Source organism: Lygodium microphyllum, chromosome 8 (genome assembly GCF_053477565.2).
Source record: "Lygodium microphyllum isolate KBCC chromosome 8, Lygodium_microphyllum_v1.1.10, whole genome shotgun sequence".
In the NCBI taxonomy this organism is placed as follows: Eukaryota; Viridiplantae; Streptophyta; class Polypodiopsida; order Schizaeales; family Lygodiaceae; genus Lygodium; species Lygodium microphyllum.
In genome coordinates this window covers 16,293,503-16,303,994 of record NC_141142.1, presented here as the reverse complement: position 1 = coordinate 16,303,994, position 10,492 = coordinate 16,293,503, and the positions used below count along the sequence as shown (strand labels likewise).

The 10,492-nt window shown below is 46.8% G+C and overlaps 1 protein-coding gene across 2 annotated transcripts in view; it reads right to left on the bottom strand.

Annotated features, from left to right (window-relative positions):
- Positions 1-10,492, bottom strand: part of SGR2 (shoot gravitropism 2 (SGR2)) — a 279,626-nt gene that overhangs the window by 130,956 nt on the left and 138,178 nt on the right. The window lies entirely within an intron of this gene.

Below are 10,492 nucleotides of genomic sequence, written 5' to 3'. Positions count from 1 at the left end.
TGATGTGTGACCCATGCCCAAACACGTGCCATGGCTGCCATGATAGAGGAGTCACATCTACAAGACATTAGATAAAGCTCCCCTCCTTGTATAGCAAATGATACACTAGCCTCCACTAGCTCTACTCATAGAGGCAAGGAAGCTCCTAGACGTGGTCGTAGCAATGGTCATGGCCGTTGAAACCAACCTTCCTCCTCAGATAGGGTGGTAAATCCCTGATTACAACTTAATTACAGCAACAAACAATAAATGCAAATTGGAAAATACAAACTTACCTACTGATCTTGGACAATGCACACCCGTTTGGCCCCAAAATTGATGCCTCTCTCGGTATTTCTTTAGCTTTATTGAAGAAAAAGTTGACTTACAATGGGATTCTCCCAATCCCTTTTGGTATTTCAACTCCCCTTGCTGTCCAAAGTGCCCAGTAAGTCTTCAATCTATTTTGCCACTTGATTTGGGGATTCAATTGGCCTTCACCCACTTCATAGACGATGGAAATGCCCCAGATTCAATGGCTCGCAAGTCCTCCACCTGAATTCAGTTGAAATTCACATTTAGCCTTGTTGAATCTAAGTCTTGAAGCTTCCAAATTTTGGCACGCTTCCCAAGGCTGCTGGTAAACCCTAATTTCTGCTGTAAATTAGGGTTTAAAGCAGAGAAATTTGCAATTTCTCAGCCTCCAAGGGTCCAAATGCTGAGATCTTCGAAGCAAGACTGTGAAATGGCTAGGAGATGAGAGGGAAAGCTGTAGAGAGAGAAAATTCAGAGTTTTATCGCGAAGAATGTCTGAAAATCAGTCAAGTGCAGCTACTGCCCTGCCACAACAGTATGTAGATGCAAAGAACTAAAGAAAATCAGTCATTTAGTGCTGCTGCCCTGCCTCAACAACTTGTAGATTAGCTGGGCAACTTCCATTCCCGAGTATCTTTGCGCCATCTTTAACCGTTGGATTGGTGTTAGGTACCATTAAATGCCACTTCTCTAGTGTCACCAACTAACACTGATGGCCAAATGGATGACCTAGGCCAACAACTAGCACCAGATACCACCAAGTACTTGTGCAGTATAACTTATAACAACTTTTGCCTTTGGCATCCCATGATTTCTTCGGATCCCGGGCTTGTAAATTTACTTTAACCCTAGTTGCACCTCACATGTGCAACATTTACTTAATCATGTGATTAAAAATTAATCCACATGTTAAGTGAGGTTTCAAAAATACATGTCCTCATGACAACCATTTAAGGCTGAAAATTAATCTAATAATTATTTCGATGCCCTGAAAAGTAATCTGACTGCCCAATAATTAAATTGGCTAGGCAACTTCCATTATCGAGTGTCTCTGCGCCATCTTTGACCATCAGATTGGCGTTAGGTACCATTAAACGCCACTTCTCCAATGTCGACAATTGACACTTATGGCCAACTGACACTTATAGCCAAATCATTATAATTAATATTTTTTGAAACCTCAAAATCTCAAGGTGGCCAACAAAACAAGAGGAAATATTGCTGGTGACGATGCTTCAAGTACACAAACTTGTTTGCAATGTGTGTGGAGATCCACTCAAGCAACTTCTTGGGTAAAACATTCAATGCATAGCCCAAATGCTTGAAAATGGTACCCTTAGTTACTACCTCTCCTTGTCAACCCAAGGCCCAAAGATCTAGTTTTGTGTGACTAATAAGATCTAATTAGGAGGTATTAATGTGAGGCCTTGAAGCAAGAGCAAACAAGTCCCACATATTCGTTGTTTTATGAGTACTATCATTGTCAGCTTTGAGAAAAATAAAAGTGTCATCAACCAAAGCTTTGCCAACCAATTGTTCCGTTGAAGGAAGGAATGAGCCAACAACATCACCATTTGCAACCCAGCTCAATTAATATCATCAAAATGGGGTAAATGGCTAGAGCAAAGATCCAAGGACTCCGAGGGCAGCCCTGCCTAACAAGTAGACAAAGTGTGAAAGGTTCTATACCACTACTAAGCATAACTCTAGAAGAAGGATTCAAGCTAATAATGTAAATCAGACACGACATTCTAGGGTCTAATCCCATGATCTGTCTAAGTTGATCCAAAAAACACCATTCTAGGTGTTTGAATGCTTTTTCTAGATCCAATTGAATCATCACCAATTCTTGATTTGTATAGCGTCTATAGTGTATTCCCATTTGCACATTCAAGATAATATGTAGAATATTTATTCCTTTCCATAGTAGGCAAGATGCACACCATGAAAAGAATTCATGTAATCTATTAACCAAGGATTTCATAAAAATATTATACACACCGCCCACATCAAGAAAATTGGTATCAAATGCTTTAGAGCAAAAGGGGATGGCACTTTTGGAATCAATTTTATATACATACTTCAGAAGCATATGCTTTCCCACACACTATACTGTCAAATAAGCCTCCACGAGGTAATGCCCCACAGAATGGCTGCTATGATGATAAGTGCAGAGACCTGAGCATATTTTCAGTGAGAGGTGGCACTTGGCATATATACACACAAGCATTCTCAGACACTCTTCAAACGATTGGTATGCAAAAGGAAGCGGGAATACCTAAGCAAACTAGAAATAGAAATGTATTCCATGTTCTTGGGACAAGACAACAAGAGAGTATGGAAAAGGATGCATGAGATCTAACCACCTATACACATTACTCGATCAGATGATTGGCATGAATATGCTTGCACACTTTATGATGTTCTTGGCCAAGAGCCTATGCCACTCTCCTCAAACTCAAGACCAGAAAATTACAGATTTTTCATATAAAAAAAAGTGAGGAACGCCATATGGAAACTAAAAAATGGGAAAGTCCAAGATCATGATGGTTTAGTAGCATAACACATCACACAGGCTTGTGATATCTTGGCACCAGCGCGGGCTCACATCTTTAATAGAACAGTCTGTGAGGGATTTCCAACTAGTTGGTCAAACCATACTATTGTGCCACTCTTTAAGATTGGAGACCCCGCGCTACTTAGTAACTATCAAACTAACATGATTGCACACATGCTTGTCAAAATATATGGCTCTATTGTGGAACAAGAATTGAATGAATGGGCCGAGATGCATGACTTGAGATCAAAAGGCCAAGGTGGCTTTAGGAGGGGATATACAACTCTAGACCATATCTTCACATTGAGGGCAATCATCGAAGAGGGCAATGCAAAAAGTTATGGTATTTAACACTTTAGCTACTTCGGTGATGAGAGTTGAGCACCATTTTACTTTCACTAGAGAGCCAATGGAGATGGTCAGGTAGTATGTTTCTTTGGGGGTCACATTGAAGGGACCACAATTCTTTAGGAGAGAGGCATTAGAGGCTCGTTTGGTAAAAGCATATGCAGCCTTAGGTGCATTGGATAGGCAATGTGCTTACATATAGTTTCATGAACCGCACACCAAGTTGTGGCTTTTTGACACCTTGGTTACACCCACAAAAAAGCCACCTTGGTTACACCCACACTCCTATATTGTGGCTCGACCCCACATGAGATTATTAGAGCTAAGTTGGGAGCATCACCCATGGTGGTTGAGGCCTTGGTCCAAGCAGTCACTTTCATACATAGACTATGGGAGCTCCCCCAAGATAGATACCTACAGCTAGCCTTGGCCTCTTCTAGATAGCTAGCAACAGATGGTGATAGACTTTGTTGGTATGCTCAAATGAGTACATGGACGAGTTTACATGGGCTGTGAATTGAAAAACTACCCCTCTTAGACTATAGCCTGCATTGCCCTACACTTGACCTAAGCCGATCAAAGCTGAACCGTGTGACCAGAGTAGATATAATGAGGATAGTTATGGAGAAGACTTGGATCCGAGCCCCCTCCCTCCATGGCACCAAGATGGCACACTACCAAACCCACTTTCTTCAAGTATCTGACAATGGTTTCATCACTCGATCTAGTTACATGGATACACAATTGTCTCATGGATTTCACACATTTATTGGTTAGATCCGCACCTCATCCAACCACTTGAGGATTGGGACAGGTAAATGGGAGGGCATACACACAGAGAAACGCATATGCCCATAATGTGATAGAGAGCCAAAGATAGAGGAACACTACATCTGCTGATGCACAGTATATTATGATATACGAGGCAAATACCACTGTCGTTTCAAGAGGGTTTTGGACCCTTGAGATGAATCATGCAATTTGAGAATCAGAGATGCTTGGGTTTCTTCCTCTCTGAGCTCTAGAGCCACAGAGTAGCTATTCTACAGAGTAGGAAGCCCCCACAACTTAGCTCACATAGATAGAGAGCGGTCACTGACTTTTTCACTGCTACACAGCAAAGTATGGCACATATCACTACTACTGCCACATAGCCTACAGAAGTACATCATCATTGGACCTCATCTTCTATACGGCTCCCTTTGGATAGAGCAATAGCATTTAGCCGGTCTAGACGCCCATGTCCACCCGGATGAAGACCTAGACATCCACACGATAGACAAATTAAAGCCATCATTGAGTGCCATAGGAGACAAATGCTGAGATGCCTCAACCATGCAGAGATACATCTCCTTAGTGGACAAACATCTCATTGGTGGAGAGTTTCTTTTTTCTACTCTTCCTTTTAGATCATCAACATGTTTTCTTTTTATAGGACACTATTCACTAGAAACACACCATCATTGTATGTATTGCTTTGGTCTCATAGGCCACGTTGGCCTTTTAGAGACGTTAGTACTCCCTCTCTCTCTCTCTCTCAACATAAGAAACTACAAGACTACTAAAAACATTTTTAAAAAGATAGGAGCAAGATCACGAAGAGGCACAACCGGGGTGGTGGATATCACATCCATCCAAAAAGTAGCCACACTAGGTTATACTCCAACCATAAGGTGGCCATAGTTGGAATCTTGCCCAAAACCCAAGAATGCATGACTATATACTAACATATAACTTAAGTCCCTACTTGGAAAATGAAAACCCAGACCTATCTAGCAACTCAAGGAGAAATAAAGAGATGAACAAGAATCTCATTACATGTGGTACAAAAGATAGAGACAGTATATGTCAAGAAAATGACAAAGAGACCACATAGACAAAAGGATTTGCGGGGAGAAACACAAGATGTGTACGACAAACACTTGAGCATTATCTTTCGAGCCCCTCCACAGCAAAGAGCTTCGAGGGATGTGATGGAGTGGCACCTGGCACAAGCGGCCCGTTTCTACCAGTGCACAAAGTCCCGACTCTCAACATGGCTCATAGATGCATTGATAGTACCACTAGGAGCATCTATCACCCCTATGGTCCAGCCGAGGGCCACCATGGGGGATTGGAGTTCGCCGTCTAGACCAACGGCAAAGCGTACTTCTGACATGTTCCCCCCCACCCTCCAGTTGCTCCCTCTCCTGCAGCAACTCTTCCCCTCAAGTAGCACCGCGACTTGATTGGTAGTTTTTCTCAGAAGGGTCGCGCAATGGAAACTTCTGGTCACACGCCGGCACACTCAGAGAGTGCCCCCCAGTCCAAACACCTTGCGTATCGTCCTCTCTGAGGAGTAGCTCTTAGCCATCCGAGCTAAGGAGCTGGGACTAAAGGAAACAACGATTTATGGTTAGGTAGTAGGACATTCCCCAGTAGCCAAGGCCCAGCTTCAGGACTAGCTTCACTCCACGCTACACATCGGCACAACGCAGATCGTGGAGGCGGTCCTATTGGGCCAAGGGATTTTCATGGTCAGGCTCAGTTCAACAGACGTAGCTCGCGAGTTGCTTGCCAGTTCACCATATGCGTCCACGAAGGAGTCATATACATGGTCCCTTGGTACAGTGGCTTTACTGTGGAGGCATTTGCACTCCACAAGAGGTTTCTTCGGCACACGGTTACCCTTCTTTTCCCCAGCCTAGCAATAGAGTATCACCAGTTGGTGGAAGACTTTGGACGGCTCTTCGGCACTATCCTTCCCGCATCCTTCGTAGATGCAGTGATAGCTGCAGGAGTCCCAAAGATACGGGTGGCAATGAAAGAGGTCAAGAATATCCCACAGTTCCTAGAGATTGAGGCGGGCGGGCACTCCTTTAGGTAGCAGGTCATTGTGACGGGCAGCCAGGACAATGCTTGCGCTGCCACGATTTTGGGCATCAAGTAGCAGGTTACACTCGTTTCGAAGCCAAGGTGGCTGCGCCAACAGGCCCGCAGGTGGACGCTGACGGCTTCACATATGGGTCCAAAAATGACAGAGAGGGAGACGGCGGGGGGAGGGGGGGTGCAGCCGGCATCTCACACCCAGCCTTGGCAGCAGGGAGCAGGTGGGCGAGCAACGCCCCCTCGACAGAGCACTCCACAGCCCCCCCTTGCCCGCCCCACTTGGCAGGACCGCAACCCCCCACATCCACCACCCGCACCACAGACTACCGCCCCTGAGTTCCCACAACCCTCACACCCACATCCCATGCCCCCCCCCCACTGACCCTGGCCCATAGCCCTCCATTTCCAGGGCCACCAATCCCCCCCACACCTGCCATGTACCTCCGTCCATCCCACCACGATCATCCTCCCCCCCACCACCCCGCGTACCGAGTAGCCCCCCTGATCTGCACTTGGTTCAGGTGATCCCCCCCAGACCCTCCCACCCTCTTCCCACAGGACGTGATGAGCCACACATGCCTACATCCTCCTCGCACCAGCAGTCCTCCCCCTCCCATACAGCCACCACCTCGTCCACCCCTGCCGCCCGTCACACTTTCCCAAGACAAGCACACTTGTTGCCATAGGAGTTCTTCCGCAGTGGCCCATGGTCCTACTTGAGAGTTGTGGAGCGCGGAGAGTTCCCACTACCTCTAGAGGTGGGGAACTTCGTGGTTTGTAAGTCAAAGAGGGGCAAGGTTCATCTACTAGCACCACCAGATGGATCAAACTACACCTTTTTTCTTCAGTCCTCTCACTTAGGGGAGTGGACGACAGCACAGATAGAGGAAGAGTTGAAGAGTCTGGTGGCGAACCACACCTCCCAGTGGATGGGAGATGAAGGACTAGCATTGTTTGCACAGCAGTAGCCTGGTTGCATGATGGATATTAACTGGTGGGCTAGTGCCGAGGTCCCTCACCTGAGCATTATCTTTCAAGCCCCTCCACAGCGAAGAGCTTCGAGGGATGTGATGGAGTGGCACCTGGCACAAGCGGCCCGTTTCTACCAGTGCACAAAGTCCCGACTCTCAACATGGCTCATAGATGCATTGATAGTACCACTAGGAGCATCTATCACCCCTATGGTCCAGCCGAGGGCCACCATGGGGGATTGGAGTTCGCCATCTAGACCAACGGCAAAGCGTACTTGCATGCCTCATAGTTTCTCCTCTTCATCAGCAGCCTCCACACCAAACAAATGCCTGTTCGGTCCGTCACAGGTTTCCCCATGAGCTTACACCTTGTATCATGGAATGTGAATAGCCTCCACTACAGTGCGGCTCGTGGTTCCAGGAAATTGATTATTCGGCAGGAGTTGCAGCCTACCCTTGCCGGACAAATCAACATCTTACTTCTATAGGAGCACAAGCTCACCCCCACCCAGGCACAGCAGGTAGGGAAGGTATTCCCAGGCAACTCACACACTTACTGGGAGCACGCCATAGGTGCTCACGGCAGGAGTAGAGGCGTATGCACCTCTATTGGTCCGAGTATTACCGCTTGTGTACGAGACCACGGGATGATAGTGGCAAGGAGGGTGCTATGGATCAAATTGGATATTGGGGACTCGTGCCTTGGAGTCCTTAATATCTATGCCCCTACAGAGGTTAGGGCACGCAGTAGGTTCTGGGTGGAGATCGCGAAAGGAATCCCAGAGGTGGACTCTTGGATTGTTGGAGGAGACTTCAACAACCTAGAGGCTTTGGAGGACCAGCAGGGCAGAGGAAGAAACTACCAGGGCATGGCCCAGGAGGAGCAAGAGGCTTGGGAGATCTTTCTACTGGCAGTAGGAGCACGCGATGCCTAGAGAGACCCTGCCTTCCACAAGAGGAAGAGGTCGTTGGACTTCCCTTGGAGATACAGGCGGCTAGGTGGAGTCTTGCTGGAGCGGTTGAATAAGTTTTATGTGGGAGAGTGGGAAGGCTCTCGGTGACGCCAAATTGGACAGTTGGCGGGCACCACGTTGTCCAATCATTGCCCGGTTCTCCTGACACTAGATCCCCCAACATTTGCCCTAGATACATGATCTTGTCCGATCCCTAACTCGATCTATAGGAGGGAGGAGGTGACGAGACAGATAGAGCAGATTTGAACCAGAGAGTGAGAAAGGAGGGACCAAATCGCACAGGAGGTTGTAGAGGTCCTAGCTGACTCGAGCAGAATCTGCCAAGAGGCAGCCATACAGGCCACGCAACAAAGTTGGGAGGAGGAGAGAGCACTACGGCGGGACCTAGCAGCCACGGATAGATTATTACAGAAGGCACCAGGGGATCCCACTCGCCATGCACAGGAGGTGCACGCGCGAGCAGCCATTGCTAGTCTAGAGGACAGCCGCTCAGAGTTCTCTTTCCGCACCTCAGCAGCTTTTTGGGAGCGGAAAGGAGATACGATGTGCAGGGAGTTTTTGCAGGTGCATCAGTCTCGCACCTCAGGAGAGCAAATACGCAACCTCCGAGATCAGTATGGGAGAACCCATATCTAGCCCAGACGAGGTGATGGAGATTGCCACCGACTACTACAGTTAGTCGCCTCTTCCAATAGAAGATAGCCTTAGCTAGAGGACAGCGATGTAGACAGCAGATCTGGGATTACATCCGGTCCCTTGTCACAGAGGAGATGGGACGCTCCCTCCTAGTCCCCCTTCACAGAGAAGCAACTAGAGGAGGCTTTCCATACACAGGACGGGCAGAAACGCCCGGGAGAGAATGGCCTCTCTAAGGCTTTCTTCACTACCTTCAGGGAAGTGGTGAAGGGCCCCCTACTGATGGCCTTTCAGGAGATTTTCACTTCAGGACAGATGCCAAGTCTTTCGGTTGGCCTTATCAGTCTTCTCCCCAAAGGGGGAGACCGGTTGGAGCTTTCCCAGTGGAGACCAATCACCTTATTGTCAGTGGCCTATAAGGCCTTGGCAAAGATGATTGGTAGGCGACTACGCCCCGTGCTTCCAGACATCATCCATGACACATAGACAGACTTTGTCTAGGATAGGAGCATCCTGGACAATGTATTCACTTTCTTTGAGGCGATAGAGTAGGCCCAGCACAGTGGGCAGAGAGTAGTCGTACTACTCTTGGATTTCGAGAAAGCTTATGACAAGGTGAATTGGGATTTCCTAGAGGGCACCATGGTGAGGTTGGGTTTCCCCCAGGCTTGGATTTGCGGGGTCTCCGCACTTTATAGATTGGCCACCAGCAAGGTTCTCATAGGTGGTAGGTGAGGGGAGGAGTTTCGGCTGGAGAGATCCGTCCGACAGGGCTGCCTCCTAGCCCCGTACCTGTTCCTTCTCTTTGCAGAGGCGATGTCTCACTTCCTCAGGTCACGTGTGAGCAGATTACATGGCCTCCGGCTTCTAGTAAGAGAGGAGACCGAGTTGTTAGACTCAGAGTATGCAGATGATACAGCGCTCTACATAGAGGACGACAAGTTGATGCTGGAGAGAGTGAGGCTGGCTCTTGAGATGTTCTCTTCTACAGCAGGTGATGACACTCAAAAGAAGCATAAAAACAAGGCACAAAAATGTCCATGCATATATCATAATTTTATCTTTTGTAAAAAAGATAACAAGTATATTGTTACAAAATCACTAAAATACACACTTACATGAGGGGACCACATCCACATCCACATCCACATCCACCATAATAAATAAATGGTATACACAAAAGTGTTACGTGCATGCATTGGTGAAGGGTAGGAATACTCAAAATTAAGGGCCAAAGGCCTTATAATATCAAATGTATCAAAGTTTCAAAGAAATAATAAAAATACGAAGGGGTGTGCTTTTTGGGGAAGAGGTGGGGTGGAGTGCACGAATGGTAATGTGCCTCTTTCCCTTCCTCTCTCTTGTCCTATGGCACATTCTCCTTTTTGGTGGTGCAAAAAGTTGTCCTCTCTCCTCTGTCTTTTGTGCAGACATTCTTCTTTTTCCTTTTTGTTCTTGTATAATTGTTGAAGCTATGGATGAAGATGATGAAGATAAAGAGTTTGTTCATTATTAAGTGGAAGATTTATGGTTTCTTTTTAGTTTTGAGATTAATGGCTCAGCCATGTGCATAGATTTTGCATGCTTCTACCTTGGTTTCATGTTTATTTCCTGCCGTGGGGGGGTTGCTGTCATTTTGGTGCGCAGCCGGGGAAGAAGCTGATCTCAACAACTACAATAGGGGGGAGATCATCTGGTGATATAAAATGAGAATGCAGTGGCACACACTACATTGTTCAGAGAAGAAGAAGGGAGATTGTGTTTTATTATTGTTGAAAATATTATTATTCTCTATTGTTCGGTTGTTCGGTTTCTATTTTCTTGCCTCCTTGTGTTTGTGGTTT